Here is a 17974-nt window from a genome sequence, read left to right as displayed (position 1 = left end):
GAAGAGGGAACTGGAGACAGTTACGAATTTAAAAAAAAGCACCTCAAACAAAACAAAATCTGGAAGAAACAGCGACAGATGAACAGAAAGGTCAGAGTAAGTAAAGGTAGATATTTTTGAAAAAGACAAGGCAAAGAATTGTATATTTTCAATGATGGGAACATTACAAAATTTTGATTAACATACCAGTGTGATGAGAGCTGTTTTAAGGACCTCATTGTTCCACTGAATCAGCAGCTCAGCTGCCTTTGTTTAAGTCACTTGTGCTGAAGGCAGCACAGGTTTTCACTCCACAAACACTATCTCAGTACATATTGATATTTAACAACAAAGAGATGACAGATTGTCATCTGTATGTCAGTCTCAAATTGCAGAACTGTTAAGCAGTTCAGGTTGATATTTAGGGATAATTTAACAGCCACATCCAGGCACTGCTTGCTTTCTGACATAATGGCTAGATGCAGACAGTACGCAAATGCAGAACTATTATGACATTTTCCTGACAACAATGTTATGAAATTTAGATTGGTCAGTTAATGGGAGCCTTTACTGAGATCAATAAATATTCTAACAGCTTCTTGTAGTAAAATGGGATTTTTTAAAAACTCAATAGACCACGACCTTTGAGTAATGAGTGCACAAACCTGCATAAATGTCCATAATTACTGCAAAATACTATGTAGAAATAATACAATAAATGTTATGAATAGGATTTTTTATTTTGGTTCAAATCTTTATCTTTCAAAAGAAATGAAATTGCCCATTTTGATATACCAAACAGAGTGCAACCAAAATGTTCTTTTAGTGTTGCAGGATTAAAACATTAGCAATTCCTTTGGCAAGGACTTTCCAAGCCCATTCGTGTTCATTGAGATACAAATCCTTTTTCACCTCTCCCCCACTCAGCAACCCTTATTACCTAAATGATCAGCAGTGGCGTTGCCCACAGTGTGTTACCGTTCCATCACAGTTCAACTCCATTGTCTTTAAGGGACAGAGTTGGAGATATTTGCCAGCCTGCTAGGCATCGCAACACGTATAAGTAATACCATGTGAGAATCACAAGGCAAACATGCCAATTCGCATGCATTTAGTACTTAAGGGAAATGAGAGAGTTCTCATACTCAAGGTAAAACTTGACAAAGGAATGAATACCGAACAAAGCCAGCCTGCTGAGCACCCATCAAGCCTTCATATGGCTTTGAATACACATGACAATCCCTAACTAACATGCTTACGTCAACACAGATTTTTTAATAAAGTTTGCTAGTGGGTTGTTGTTTGGAAGTAATAAAATAACTTATTTAATTTGAGACTTTGATTAAAAAATCAGAATTTAATTCAAACTAGAGAAAATGCTTTACAGAAACCATACAAAGGGATTTTTTAAGCTAATATAAATGTCAAAAACAAAAATAAAGTGCTAAAGCAAAAGTAGCGCTATACCCAGTCATGCAATAAGTTCATAAATAATAAGCCTTTAACTCTTTCACAGCATATATCCTGTTCAGTATGCTGCGATTATATCTGTTCAACACTGCGGTATTTTGTTCCATCAACCCAGAAAAGAAATAACATGAAATGAAATCAAATATTAAAAATGACAGCCTATATAAGTGCTGTGAGTAACTTCTGGTCGCGGAGGGAGGGAAATGCAGGCAAGTTGTCAGGCACTATCTGTCAGAGTGAATTAGAAACAATCAACAGAGACTGAAAGGGAAGGTGATTGTTATTAAGGAGCAAGGCTGTGAGCAAGCTACCCAGATGTGGTCATGCATATAAAGGACAGGAAACAGCAGTTTAATTCAGGAAGCACTGGTGAACAGGGCAGCACAAAGGATAAAAGTCTTTTGTCACTAATAAGCTGGAAGTTACTTTGATAACAGCAGGGTTAGTCATGAATGAAGCAGATCTTTCACTAGTATGCAGCATTCATATCATAGGAATATAGTCAAAAAAAGAAATTCTCTACGGAAAAAAGAACTTGTATCTTCACATACAATATTGATTCTATATGTGCTTATAATATAAAGCAGGAAAATGATGCATTCACAGCCTACGCAAAATCTTACATTATTCTAATGTTTCGTAAGACCTTGCAAACTCTCTTTAAATGAAGTGAAAAATCCTAAATGATTGACTAGTTTTACAAGATCTGTTTCAACAAAGTATAGGAATCTTTTAGGATTTTTGAAAAGGAATATCCTGAGCAACGTGGAGGAATGGGGGTTGGAGTACCAATACATTGAGAGCTAATCCAGGGTTTATACCTGTACCTATACAACAACAAGTTGCATTTATATAGCGCCTTTAGCGTCTAATAAAACATCCCAATGAGATTTACAAGAGCGTTATCAGAAAAAATTTGACACCGAGCCTCATTAGGACAGGTGACCAAAAGCTTGGTCAAAGAGTTAAGTTTTAAGGAGCATCCTAAAGGAGGAAAGAGAGGTAGAGAAACATAGATGTTGAGGGAGGGAATTCCAGACCTTAGGGCCTGGACAGCTGAAGGCACAGCCGCCAATGGTTGGACGAAGAAAATCAGGGATGCACAAGAGGCCAGAATTAGAGAAACGCAGAGTTCTCGGAGGGTTGTAGGGTTAGAGGAGGTTACAGAGATAGGGAGAGGCGAGGCCATGGAGGGATTTGAACACAAGGATGCGAATTTTAAATTCGAGGCGTTGCTGGACCAGAAGCCAATGTAGGTCAGCGAGCACAGTGGTAATGGGGTGAACAGGACTTTGTGCAAGTTAGGACACGAGCAGCAGAGTTTTGGATGAGCTCAAATTTACGGAGGGTGGAAGATGGGAGGCCAGCCAGAAGAGCATTGTCAAGTCTGGCGGTAACAAAGGCTATGATTCTCCTCAGAAGGAGAAGACAAACAGAGGCCAGGAGTCCCCACAGTGGGTGAGGGAGGGGGTGGTAGTATGCCAGGTCATATTCACATTCCTCTTACCAGATAAACACAGAGATGGATAGACAAGGGCTGCCCAATCTCTATTGCATGGTGAGGGGAGATAGCCTTGAACAAGGGGAAAAGATCATTTTAAATGAGAAGGGGCATCTATAAATTTAAAAATAAGGAAAAATACTTGGGGGACGGAGTATACTGGCAAGGTTAATTGCCCTATTATATGAAAACACATGTTGTAACTTTAGAAAAATAATCTTCATCTCGATAAAGCTCACAAATTTAATTTAAAATGATTACTCATTTTTTATGAAAACAGCTTCCACAATGTTCCCTGTCCACAAAGCATCCTTTGATTCAATACCATTTACCAGAAATATACTATATCCATCCCTACTAACCCTGTCTATACCACTGAACCGGTTCACTATAAGCTACCCCACTAGTGTCTTTACTGGTATCTGAGAACCACATTACATGGGAGAATTTGGAGCATTCGGTTTCCGATTAGCAGTAAATAACTGGGGTTATTGCTTACGGTTGCTCTCACCATCAGTCCTGTTAGACAGAGATCAGCCATCTCCATGCCATCCTATTGTATCACCTGCCATCCAACATGCTTCACTCAAACCGTTAGCATTTTCCCACTGCCTTCTTACAAGAGGTTCACAATCTGTTTCTAAACTCCCTGCTGTTGCTACGTTAGCATCCAGTGCTTCCCAAATTGACAAAATGTTTGCTATTGAACTGTAAATAATAATATAAAATCAAAGTATTATTATTAAAAATAGGAATGGAATATATGATTTTAAAATGGGGATTGGATTACATCAGTGCACTCTGATCCAATTACTCCCATACTTTCTAATTCTGTTAGACCTGAAGATTATACTTGGTGTTGACTCCCCATGATGTGCAACGCCATGGCAGACCGACGAGAAATCTTAAAGAGTGATTCTTGTACCGACTATCTTTTGTTTTCAGTTTTCTCCTCTCCTTTCCTAAAAGTAGTTTTCATGCTGGGACGCAGTTTCACTGTCAGCAGCAGGCCTCCTGTGTCTCAGTCAAGAAAAAGTTGGCAAGTCCAATCCTGACTTCACCTGATATCCTCACATGCACACTTTCCATCAGTGGTTAGTGGATAGCAAAAAGCAGCAGGACCTCTGGATGGTTTTTCTTCTTCTTCGCCTAGCCTCATTGAGGACAACTGTGGACCCCATTTCTGCCCTGGCTGAAATCATCTAACGTGGCAAAGACCACTTGCAAGTTTCCCGATTGATGTGGCTCAGTACAACCAAACAGAAAAGCCTTTCGCGAAGCAATATTCAAACAAAATACACAAGTACCAAGAGTTGCTTCTTCTCTGGGGCATAGGGATAACCCAGAGAACTATAGGCCAGTTAACCTAACGTCCATTATCGGTAAAGTATTAGAGGGCATCCTGAAAGAAAGGATAATCAAACGCCTATTCAGATATGGTATGGTAAGAGGGGGTCAGCGTGGACGAATGAGAGGGAGGTTACGCCAAACAATTTCCTGGAATTCTTCAAGTTCTGCCTGTTTTACACCTGGCCTGATTTTACTCTCCATTGACTTCAAAAATCGGATGGGTTGTAAAACCGGAGTGCGACCCAATCCCGTCAATTTCCTGCTGAGCAGGTTAGGTTAAAATTATCCTCAATGAGTATGTATGAGGCACAAGTACAACCAAACCTGGAGGGTTGTGTACATATCTGTACATATCTGGCTACGATACTACTGTAGAAAAGGGAAAACAAACTAATACTAGGTTAAGGCTTCTCAGCTATGATGAGAAGTCAAAGCGCTTGGGATTGTTGAAGAGAAAGCTCAGGGGAGATACTATTCAAGTATTCAAGATTCTTAAGTGAACAGATAAACTGAACTCTAATAAAACACTTACCACAAACTCTAGAACTATGAGGCATCGGCTTAGAAAAGGTACATAGACAGTTTCGACAAATGTGAGGTAATGAGACTACAGGACTACTTTGACTACTTCACTCAGGGGATGGTGAATGTGCGAATGGAGTGCCCAGGGAGGCGGCAGAGGCAGATAGCATGGAAACATTTAAGGGAGAATTGGATGGTGGAGGGAGTGGGCATTTGAGAGGTATTCATTTTTAGGACTGAGCAGATGGACTGCAGAGTCGTTTCTTTCCTACGTTTCTGTGTTATTAGGATTTGCAGTGCAAATACTAAGAATAGCTCCAATTTAGTTACGAGATAAATTCCATAATGTGGGAATGTACAAAGCAATAAAAGCTGAATGTATTGGAGAAACGCCAAGATTGCAGACTGAGTTTATACAGTGATGTTGGAAGCTTAATGCTAAATGTAGACTTTATCAATGTTTAAAAGAAATTTTAAAAATACTGTCCTGCTAGAACAGTCTAAACAAACAAATAAAGCTGTCCTAAAGGACAGGGAGGGTGCTGCGTTTGGTTATTCGGACTGACTTTGTGCTTTTACTTGTTACAATCAATGTATCTGCATAAAACCCATAATAAATGCATGCTTTAATCATAGTTCACTCTTTCTGATAAACACAGTCCATTTTTTTTTACAGCAAATGAAGCGTTGCGAAAGAAAACTCATTTTTAACCAGACTGCTTTTATCCGAAAGTAACCTTTGCGGGGTTACTAATTGATTCCAAAATTGGAACTTGTGTGTGAGTGGTTCTTAAATAACATGGTTTTACCTAAAATAACCTGTAACACACAGAACACCGCAATATTACTAAAGAAAAACATTTGCCTTAGTTATACTTAAAGGACCTAAATGACACCAAATCTACAGAAGCAGATTTACAATACTGTTGACAGAAAGGCAAAAAGGCCTTCATAGAATCATAGAAATGACAGCACTCTTGTGTTGATGCTAACTCTTCAACTGGAGCTATCTAAACCTTGAAATTATGCTGTGCAAAGATTATTGTACGAATGCTTAAAACATTTGTATTAAATATCTTTGCCCACAATTCAGCAGAGATTAAATATTTTAACCTATTTAAATAAACAAACTGGAATTCCATTAAGTAGCAGCTTGGGAACTTAATATGAACACGTTAAACATTCATAAACTAATCTTCGCACGGCGTAATTTCAAGGCCTAAGTTTTAGGTTGCAGGGGAGGACTGCCCATCATAGACTGCATTATAATGCAGTGATGTTATTCACATCAACCCATATCACTGTGTGATGCATTATCAAGCGAAAAATCTGTAAATAGGATCAGCTTGCACTTTACTGCAGCTGGGTCCACAATACACCAGCATGAAACACTGGGATTGTGGTGGTTTTGCTTGTACCAGTGCCACACAGTTCATGGCAGTTGCAATGCACCTTTGGGACCAGATTTCAGCAGATGTCAGCACAGTACTGGTCCCAAAGCGTAGTATATGTGAGGTGTTATTAGTTAATTACAATTCATCTCACGAGGCAAATCCTAGGCATTAAAAGTCTGCGCTACCAAAGTAAAGACACTTTAATATTCGGTGAGTGCTGTTGATTGCAAGCATGTAGTTAGTGGTGCACTGTAATAAAAGTGGGGGGGAAACTCTGAAGACCTGATGGTATTTGTGATGTACATTTTTGTGGGTCTAGCTAGCAGCTACCATTTGAATGTAAAACGGGGACCAGATTCTCTTCCTTTTACCAATGAAATTGCATGTCTCCAGCTTCCAGCGAAGCTTGACTGTAGTTCTGGCAACAGCTAAAGCAAACTGGAGAATGGTGCATGGACGTTATGGGTCTCTGTTTGAGCACCGCTCTCCTGGGATCCATCTAGGCAATGTAATAGTGCCTAAAGATGGCAGGTCAGCTTCTTCTCCTCACCTTTAAAGGACAGGCCATTAACACATTCTGTGACTTTTGTTGTGTGACATTGGGTCAGTAACGGGTAGGTAATGGGTCAGGCTTTAGGACAGAAGGTTGCAAGGTCACCTTTAGATCACTGGAGTGCACTGCAGCTGCATAAAAATATTTATAAAGGAAACTGCAGGAATTTAGAAGTCTAATGCCATAGAAATGACTAGAATCTATTTTGCTCTTAAATAAAATTAATTCTTATCAGACTTATTCTTAACTTTATTCCCTTATGGTTACAGTTTAAAAATGTGCGAACCTTTCAAGTCACTGATGGTAATTTAATCAGGTTATAAATGGCATTTTTATTTGGAATACTCCTGGCCTTTGGAGTGCCAGACTCCCTGTGGATTCCACATATAATCTAATATTGTACAGTACTTCAATTGGACAGTTATATTCTTTTCAGAAAAAGAAAAACAAAAGACTCCTGACAGTTTCTTGAGAGAACATTGTGATAAAGAAACAAACTTTGTTATTTAGTCCCATTCTCATGTAATGGTTTGCATTATATAATGGAATCCTCTTAATTGTAATAGAATGGGATGAACAAATGTTGCTTGGAACCAGAGTCACATATTACAGAAATGACTTATGTGACTTTGTATTGACTGGCGCTGTGTTTATACAGAGACCTGGACCTGGTGGTGTAATCTGAGCACAGGGCTCATATTTGCGATGTTTGATATATCTCATTCATTCCATTTGCACTGCTTCCTTACAGTGGGGTGCCTTCATAGATTTTTTTTAATGTATATTTTAAGCAGCGTAAAAGTGCATTGCCATAAGCTTCAGTATTCTTTATGTGATTACAACAGCAAAATTGTACATGATGATATCAGAGCTTAGAAAGTTGTGGCCAGCGTGAACCTACCTACCATTTGTACTGATGTACATTTGAATCAAAACCAGCATGAGACTTACCCCTGAGGTGGGTCTGCTCAGAACTGGCATTGATTGGCACATATCTGCATGATTTGCATTGTCAAGCAGATGTGAGATTTCATCCTGTGTCAGTTTTAGACCAAACACCAACACCAGCATTAACAGCATAGAAGTCTGGAGCAAGTTGACCCGTGCATATGAACACATGCAAGAACTTGACAATTGCTTTACTAACTGTAATTAAACTGCATATATTGGTGGTGAAAAGTAAGATTTTGTTAAACCAAGTGCTGGGATGATAGGGCAGATTCAGTCCTGAAAGAGTTAAAAATGCATCCATATGACGCAGACCAGAACATACACATGCATATTTGCAATGCAACAACAAATTATATTCGATACAAAACAGAACTCCAGTGCAACAGATGGTTACCAGAAAATGCTGGTCACTTAGTTCAAATTGCCAAAAACATTAGAGTTGCTTAAATTGCCAGCGAGGGCTTTGGTTAACAGATTTCTGCAAAAGAAGGAAAAGCAGTAGCACATGCATCAAGGCTTTGAGTTACAGTGTTGGTTCACTGCTGTCATTTACTAGAAAACTAGCCAGCAGCAATCGTTTGCCAGTCAAAATCAGGAAAGAAATTCGATGCTCACAAAAATGACACCACGGTGAAGAAAAGAAGCCACCCAGAAATGATAGCTAAAATGCTTTTAGTTAATGTGCTCACGTATTCATGATGCTTTCTACTACACAAACCTAAAATATTTTGACAATAATCGCTAAAAGTATTTTTTCAAGTTTCACTGATATTCATTTGCAGTGATCAAACTCTTAACTAGAAGTGGATAATTGTCACATTAGGAGCCAGAAAGTTTTTTTTTAAAAAGATTTTTCAGAATAAGATCACGGCCAAAATGATTGTTGTTAATTACTGGGATGAGTAATTGCGATTTTAAAAATTGATCGCAGCTGTGTTCCAGAATTTAGCCTCAGGACTTTCTCTTTTATCAAAGATGTATGTGTAAGTTGGCAATGGCAAATATGAATATTTGCCCAGGATGTTTTTGTTATCCAAGGTTCTGCATTAAATTTTGTAATCTGGTTATCCATACGAAATACTTACCCACAGATAGCTTTAACTTCTCCCCAAAAATCATTGCAAAAACTTGGTACTGTGAATGCAATATCACGTAACTCTCTTTATAGACACATTAAATCTGAAGGGAAACAAGCTCATTTTCTACATGTTCAGCCACATGCATCGCCCACCCAACCGTTAACATTACAACTGCAGGAAGGAAAATGTATTTACCTCGTGTTTGGGACATGTAATGAAGACTTGACATTTGATTAGTGAGACACAGGTATTTTAATCACCATTGTCACATGCATAGGTGTTTAAATTTTACATTACTGTTCTCGAGTGATCCGAGAACTGATAATGCTCTCAGATTAAGATACATTTCAGATTAAGTTACAAAAGTGCTATAGCAGGTTTTTTATAAACTATGTGCACCTTAATTTGCACAACCAAGGGCAATAAGGGATCATTTGTATGCTCATTCAAGGCAAATACTTAAGAGTATACTGTTGGCTGGAGGTGGGAGTCACCTATCAGGACTAGCATTGAGTCCTGTTTCTAATTATTCCAATTTATAAAACACACTATTATATTTTAACAGCAATCAATTAACTTATTAGGGACCAAACCTTCTTGGCCTTTAAGGTACTAAATTTCCTTTCAACATTTCAACTTTCAACACTGAACATGGATAAAAAGATTTTTCACAAATTGTTTTAACTGAATATTATTAAACAAAAATAAATTAAAGTACAAAGTCACAGAATCTATGTTTTCTCTTCAGAGGAGGGGGGTGGGTGGATTGCAGTATTTTTGAAATGTTCAAAAGATGTGATGTTGTTATATTTTGGAGGCTGAAATTGCTGCTGCTCTACTCAAAGGGTTAAAATAGCATTTTATTACTGAAGTATATATTGTCCTCAGATGACTTGAACTGTAAGTATGTTTCCATTTGATGCGAAAGTTTATCTGCAATGAATCTGAAGAACCTTCTTATCGCTGCTGAGATGAATGTGGACAGATCTTTTCTTTTGTGTGAACTACAATGAAAAACAGATGCTTGCTGATTTAGGGTGTGCAGGTGGTGACAGAACCTCCATCGGTGCAGTGTGCATGCTGTTAGACAACGAACAGCTGTTTCCCTGCTCTAGTATCAGGTCCAAGTATAAGTCACGTCCTAGTACAAGCTCCCTGCCACAGGATAGAAAAATATCAAATAAAACAGCTTTGCCCGCAAATCAGGCAGCATCTCTTTTTCATTTTTAAACCTATTTCCCAAAACTTAGAACAGCTCACCCTACAGAATTGGGCTATCCATTAATGGATTTACCGCCATCAAATTCTGTAGAACTTTTACAAGAAAAATAATGGGATGAAGCAATTAACAATTTCAAAACAGGATACAATGCATTTAAATATAGTCACGTAAAATGCCAAAAGAAGTGGAGTTCAAGTTCAAGAGATAAAAGTAATGGAGACACTGCAATCCAAGAGCAACAGTGTACTGGACCCTGGTGACTCAGCCTTGAATTCTAGTCTTGACTGGATGAACAAATTGGCTTCTCCTGGGAGCAAACTGTCCCTTTTGGTCAAGTTGTTTGGGGAAGGGAGAAAAACGTAGAAGGAAGGAATCCTTTCTTGCTCAACTGTAGAGCTTCTCTGGTGCACTTCAACAGGATTTATGGAAAGATCTGCAGGCTGAACCATCCCACATTCCAGACTGAGGATGAGAGCATGAGAGGGGGAGGGGGGGCAAATGGGAAGGGAGGTATTGAAATAAAAGTAAAAAGTAATATTTCCCCAGGAGTTGAAATCCCATCAGAATCTTGTTGTCTGGTATTAACATCTATCCGACATATACCTGCCGTTACAAAATATTATTTATAATCTGAAGAATGGGCATCCAGATCACATTTCCAATACCAGGGGGGCTCAGTTTTAATCCGTGCTCAGCTGCATTAACTTGGCACAACTCATTCAGTTTTAATGGAATACATCAACTTCTTTCTGCAGTGTGAAGCTCTTGCTGCCCCTCAGCCCACTTCTGTTTGAACAGGGGCAAGCAGCCAAGTCTGATCCAATCTTGACCCACTTGGGTATGAGATGACAGTTTGAATGCACCACAGAATTTATTAAGCTGAGAAACAAAGTCTGAAAATATTGGTTACATATCTTTTGTGACAGTTCAAAATTTGTTATTTTTCTATTTATTCGTTCATGGGGTGTGGGCGTCGCTGGCAAGGCCAGCATTTATTGCCCATCCCTAATTGCCCTTGAGAAGGTGGTGGTGAGCCGCCTTCTTGAACCCCTGCAGTCCATATGGTGAAGGTTCTCCCACAGTGCTGTTGGGTAGGGAGTTCCAGGATTTTAACCCAGCGACGAAGAAGGAACAGCGATATATTTCCAAGTTGGGATGGTGTGTGACTTGGAGGGGCATGTGCAGGTGGTGTTGTTCCCATGTGCCTGCTGCCCTTGTCCTTCTGGGTGTTAGTGGTCGCGTGTTTGGGAGGCGCTGTCGAAGGAGCCTTGGCGAGTTGCCGCAATGCATCCTGTGGATGGTACACACTGCAACCACAGTGCGCCAGTGTTGAAGGGAGTGAATGTTTAGGGTGGTGGATAGGGTGCCAATCAAGCGGGCTGCTTTGTCCTGGATGGTGTTGAGCTTCTTGAGTGTTGTTGGAGCTGCACTCATCCAGACAAGTGGAGAGTATTCCATCACACTTCTGACTTGTGCCTTGTAGGTGGTGGAAAGGCTTTGGGGAATCAGGAGGTGAGTCACTCACTGCAAAATACCCAGCCTCTGACCTGCTTTTGTAGCCATAGTATTTATGTGGCTGGTCCAGTTAAGTTTCCGGTCAATGGTGAACCCTAGGATGTTGATGGTGGGGGATTCGGCTATGGTAATGCCGTTGAATGTCAAGGGGAGGTGGTTAGACTCTCTCCTGTTGGAGATGGTCATTGCCTGGCACTTGTCTGGCGCGAATGTTACCTGTCACTTATCAGCCCAAGCCCGGGTGTTGTCCTGGTCTTGCTGCACGCGGGCACAGACTGCTTCATTATCTGAGGGGATGCGAATGGAACTGAACACTGTGCAATCATCAGCGAGCATCCCCATTTCTGACCTTATGATGGAGGGAAGGTCATTGATGAAACAGCTGAAGATGGTTGGGCACTGCCCTGAGGAACTCCTGCAGCAATGTCCTGAGGCTGAGATGATTGGCCTGATTTATGTTGTGAGGTATAACATTTAATTGTCAAAACTGTTTTTCAATTTTTACAAATCTGTGGTTACCACTTCAATTCAAATCTTTGCAACTAAAAATAAAAAACTGAAAGTTGGGACTTTTCTACTGACAGTTTCAGAATTTTCCATAAAAGTTCAACTGCGAAATTGAGCTTTACTTAAAAAATGCTTTGCAATTTATGAATGAGGGGTATGATCTTTGCAGAATTCTACAACATGTTACTATTTTTAAGGAACTAACTAAAAGATTTTTGAAATTGGATGCTACTGGTGTAAATCCAACAGATGTCCTATCCCAATAACATTACAATTATGTATTAGTTATAATGGATATGCCACACATGTCATTTTCATGCAGAGATCACGACACCAAAAGGAAAATTTAATATCAGTGAAAATCAATAGCAAGGCACCTGTCAAACAACTGCCCCCCCCCGGACAAAAAAAACAATTGCAGTTGAAATTGTCACCCTTTTGCTTAAAAAGTAATTTCTTGTTCTTTAGTTTTTTTTTCCCAATCGATAAGCACATCCCCCTCCCCAGCCACTGTCTCACACTGAACCAGACTGTTTGCAACCTCAGCATTCTATTTGACCCTGAGCTGAGCTTCTGACCCCACATCTTTTCCATCACAAAGAATGCCTATTTCCACCACTGTAACATCGCCCAGCTCCACCCCAGCCTCAGCCTATTAGCTGCCAAAACCTATATCTTTGTCACCTCCAGAGTTGACTATTCCAATGGTCCCCTGGCCAGCCTCCCATCCTTCACCCTCCATAAACTAGAGCTCATCCAAATCTCTGCTGCCTGTACCCTATCCCGTACCAAGTCCCACTCATCCATCACCCCTGTGCTTGCAGATCTACATTGGTTACTGGTCCTCTAAACGGATCAAATTTAACATTCTCATATTCAAATCACTTTATTATCTCCCTCCCTATCTCTATAACCTGCTCCAGCCCTACAACCATACAAGAGCTCTGTGTTACTCCAACTCTAGCCTCTTGTGTACCACCACCCCCCCACCCCGCAATCCCTTCACCCCACCAGTGGCAGCTCTGCCTTCAGTGGTCTAGTACCTAAGCTCTAGAATTCCCTCCATAAAACCTCTCTGTCTCTACACCTCTCTCTCCTCCTATAAGATCCTCCTTAAAACCCACTCTTTGACCAAGCTTTTAGTCACCCCTCCTAATATCTCATTCTTTGGCTAGTTCTTGTCTGATTATACCTCTGTGAAGCACCTTAGGATGTTTTTCTTCATTAAAGGTGCTATATAAATGCAAGTTGTTAGTCATTTATTAATCTGGATGGCTTGGTAGATAATTATAATTTTTTTTTAAAACTATTTTTCTTATGGAGTTGATGGCAGATTAAAATTGTGTTGAACAGTTTGCCAGTTACATAAAATTGTAAGTAAACACTTTCAAAGTTTGTGGGAAACGCTTCTGATAATTTCTGCAAGAGAAGGAAAAAAGCTACTACTTGAAGTCAAACACTATTATACAGCTTAATAATGGGGGCATTCGAATAGAGAATACCTCACTTACCTTTACTCTGAAGTGACAGCTATATTCACATGGGCCAACTCCATGTTAGTTAACAGTTAGCATCTGCATTAAGTAAATAATTTCTCTTATCCTGTGGCTCACTAAATAAAACTGATCAGATTTCATTCCCACACTATCCTCGTTATGGTACCAGGCTTTGTACAGGTGGGATGTACACACACACACACATATTATATATATATATATACACACAGGAGTATAGAAGTCTTACCTTAGCAAATGAACTGCATACTTGTTTTAGGACTGGCTGGCTGGTTGGAAAACACCAGTGAGTTAAATAGCTGAGCTTTGCACTGAAAGATTTTTGAGAGGGGTGTTCCACTGCCCTATCATAAAAAGAAAAATACATAAAGATATGATGTAAAGTGAACTGCAACAAATTCTCCAAATCACAGCAATATTCAGAGGTCAAGGAAATTCAACTGAAAAGGTTAAAGATGAAATAAAATCTAGCAAGTGAGAATGAAAATCTATCCTAAAGCAAGGCCACTGGTGACGTGTTCTAGACAAGAAGCTAAATACTGCATAGCACTGGGATCTTTCATTTTCATCAGATCAATAACAGCTTATATTTATCAGGATTCCAGGCAGCTGCCATTTCTGACAACCTCCACTTTATTTCCCACTTCTCGTGTTAAATCAGGCCAAAGATTATAAAAGAAGCAACCTTCTATGCTACTTACACCTGAAGAGACAATTCCATTAAGAGCTCTTTTTTTGTGTTGTAGAAACAAGGTCTGATATCATTATATTAGCAGGAGCTTCTAAACCTCTTTGTTCTTCTCACCATGCTGCAGCCCAGTGCCACCCAAAAACTAGCAAGGGGATTTGCAGACAAAAGTGAAAGTACTTTTTTGTTCAGCCATGCCCTAGTAAAAAGGAAAAGCTTGCTGCTAAAACAGTGGCCATTCTAATCATCTGTACAACAATATTTGCTATCAGGCATTCTAAATAGATTATCAGCAGTCCATCTGTGTCATTATTGATTTATAAGGCTTTAAGCTGCTTTAGAATGGAAGCTTTCCCACTAAGGGGCTTCTTGTACAAATCAGAGCCACACTCGGATACAGCAGTCTTTACTCAAGCTGCAAAAAGATTGTACTTGAAACACTAGCATACAGACCACAAATTTCGATGCCATTTATTCCTATTCTTTTCCCAATGATAATCAAAGTGGATACATAAGTCATCCACATCCAAGTTATTTACATAAATATGTTACTAGTGTATAAAACAGGCATCATTAACATATGAATACTATATGCAAATGATAAAGGCAGAGCAGATGTTAGTGCATGTAATTGACCTATATGTGAATTGCTTCTGAACCCCATACTGTATTAATACTCTACACAGTAACTAGATATGGCCTAAAACGTGCATCTCTGAAACACTACACTAGAAATGAACCTGACAGGGTCCCAGAGATGTTGAAACAAGGTCACTGTCACCACTGTATTTCGCTGTCATCTGCATTCTGTTTCTTATAGATGACATCATCTTGTGGCTGTGTAAATCGATAACTTAATAGCATTTGGAAAATGCTGCAGTCTGGAGCAGGTTATAAAGAATGCCCCAGTTTTATTCTCTTTGTAGCTAAAATGTCATATGTCTTAAACTCAGGTTTGTGCATGAGTGCACTATGAATAACACAGATGCCATTTTTTATTCTCAGGCTTTATTTTTCACTTCTTCTCAGAATAACATTAAATTGTCGTAAATAGCCTTTTGTCAAGAGGCCATGGACCACCCTGTATATGATAATGCATTAGTGACCAGCTTTCTAGCTCCTGAGCAGAAACATTCAGAGACTTAAGGAGTAGATACGAAGCAGTATTGTGTACAGCCGGTGAACAACTGCAGCACATACTAATAGAAGCACACATAATAAATGATTGTGTTGGGGTCTAACAGGGGTCTAACAGGCAGTCCGTTCTGTGAAAGGGTCAGCTTTATATCTATAGTACAAAACAAAATTACAATATGTGCCACCATTGTATTTTTTGCATTAATAAAAAATCCTTGCATTTCAACTTATTTTCTCATGTCAGAATGTCCAAATCGTATTAAGTTTTATGACACTTACTATTCAAAGCATGGCTTGCCACAGCATTCACAGGCTTTAAGACCATTTACTTTAAATGAATTAAGGACCTGGTCAATCTATAGACATTGCTTTAAACCTCACCCCCCTCCTTCTTCCTTTTCTTCTTAGTAATTCCAGCATCTTCTTCACCTGCATTCTAAAATTAACAAGATCGATTGCAGCCATGGATTAGAATTCTAGGTAGAAATCTATTAAAGTATTAATGCTCCTGGTTTGGTAAGCTTCATATATTTGAAACACAATCCATTCTGTTTTACCCATGAACAATAAATCAACAAACACACTCAGAAAATTAGAATATGAAGTATATCTGGCTTTAGCAAATTTCCCATGTTTCTAAAGTGATGTTTGTTTCTATGGTTTTGTTATTCATTCAAACTGTATTGATTAATGCAGTATTGTGGTGTAATATCCTTCAGGAATGCAACTAACGTAATGTAACTTCATCTGGTGTCTCTGTCTTCAACAGTAAAAGCCACGATGCTGCGTGATAGCTACAACGTTAGCTCCTTGGGCTCTCAACCAGAAGCCCCAAGCTCAAATCCTGGTCTCAACTGATACTTTTGAGGAGGGTGACTTAGATGCACCCACCACAGAATTTTTAAGGGAAGAGGTAGCAAATTGGCTTGGGCTCTTTTTCTGTGCGGTTCAAACATGACTCCTGGATTATGTCCATATAGAATGGCACATACCTGTGGAAAGGTCCACAGGCCACAACATTTCACCAATCTGTCCTTGCCAATGTTGAAGGTAATGGAGAGAGTAGGAGAAACCAGGGGAAAAACACAAAATTAATAAAGTGCACTCAATAAAGTCATGACAGTTTGTCAGATTAGAATAGAATAATTACATTTTTAAAAATGATGAGTAAATATTTATCAAATCCCAATTTTTTTCTTACGTTATATCTATAAAAAGGGTTTATTGAATTTTAAAAAGTTACCAACAGTTAGGGGGAGAAATTGGTTTAGGCCATTTTCAGGTGCAGAATGGGTAGCGTGTTCGGATTGCACTCCCATTCTCATGGGGCATAAGGAACATGCCAAATTGGTCCCCCTGCCTCATTTTCTTAGAATAGATGGGCTGCCAGAGCAATTCGCACTTTTCACTGGCAGCTTGCCTAATGGGGTCCCTGACACCATTAAAACACAACCTAGTTTGTACCTTTTAAAGGGAAGGTGCTCCTTGGCTGCAATCAGCTATGACTAGAGAATTGTGAAAATGGCTGGCAGAGGAGAAGCACAAGTGTGCCAAAGCGAGGGCAAAAGAACAGGAAGGTAATAGGATACGCCATTTGGATGCAACAGCCAACCAACTTGAAGAAGAAAAGGACGAGGACCTGCTGTTTGACTAATGTTGCTGAGTGGCTTTGGTTGCCTACTATTCATTGAAGTAGCAAGCATTTTGAGCTTGACAAATATTAACACCTGTGACGTATTTGTAAATTTGTTATATTTAATGTAAGATGTTTGACCTAATGGCCCAGAAAGCAGCTCAATGAAGGGTGGGTTCACATTCCAGCCCTGCTGCAGAGGGCACAGATGAAGACTTTGAGGGTTCAGCCTACAGAAGACTACGGATGGTTATACACCTGGACCTTCTAAGTACACTAGCATGTCTGCCAGCGAGCTTGCGCACATTGACAAAGAGCATGGAGGCATCCAGCTCGAACTTGTGTTGGGATTTTGTGCACAGCATCGAGACTATGCAGTCAATTATGGAGCAAGTGGCCAGCTCTATGAACAATGCCATGGAGCCCACAGTGATGAAACCTCTGGTGGCAGTTCTGACAGCGATGAGAGTTCAGACTTCTGCCATCTTGTCTCAGGGTTCTAGTATCTCCCCTGGCTTTTAAAGGGGCTTGGAGAGAGTCACATCATTTCTGCACTCTGTTCTCACGCAGAGTACTCGGAGTGCTGAGGCTCAGCCCAATGAGAGAGGCAGTGATGCCCTGGGAAAGGCAGCCTCTCAACCTTTGTTGGTTCCAGACATCTATCTGTGCCAGACTGGCCTGGCCACCACCAAGATGCAGCAGTCTGCAACTAGGCCCTCTATGACCAGAGCTCCTTGAAGTCGCACACACAGCTATCTCAAGTGCCCTCAGTGAAGTACAGCAGCCTTCCAAGCTGTAGCCATTGGGAACCACCTCGTAGGAGCACCAGAATAGGGAAACAAGCACAGAAGTCAGGCACTATGGGTTGGCATAGGGGTGATTTTTAATTCACAATTGTTAAATTTTTGGAATTATGAAATGAAGCCTAATTTTTTTTGCCAATTCCAATTTCACCCCCT

At 39.8% G+C, this 17974-nt stretch overlaps 1 protein-coding gene across 2 annotated transcripts in view; it reads right to left on the bottom strand.

Moving 5' to 3' along the window:
- The window catches only part of znf536 (zinc finger protein 536), a 238512-nt gene extending 224617 nt beyond the window's left edge, over nucleotides 1–13895 (bottom strand). For both annotated transcript variants that reach the window (XM_067997970.1, XM_067997971.1), the window contains exon 1: nucleotides 13787–13895. The gene's annotated coding sequence lies outside the window, so the exon portion shown is untranslated. The remainder of the gene's footprint in view (nucleotides 1–13786) is intronic.
- Between the last annotated feature and the right edge of the window lie 4079 nt (nucleotides 13896–17974).

Source organism: Heptranchias perlo, chromosome 16 (genome assembly GCF_035084215.1).
Source record: "Heptranchias perlo isolate sHepPer1 chromosome 16, sHepPer1.hap1, whole genome shotgun sequence".
In the NCBI taxonomy this organism is placed as follows: Eukaryota; Metazoa; Chordata; class Chondrichthyes; order Hexanchiformes; family Hexanchidae; genus Heptranchias; species Heptranchias perlo.
The sequence above is the reverse complement of the archived record's forward strand: the minus strand, read 5'-3'. Positions and strand labels throughout refer to the sequence as shown.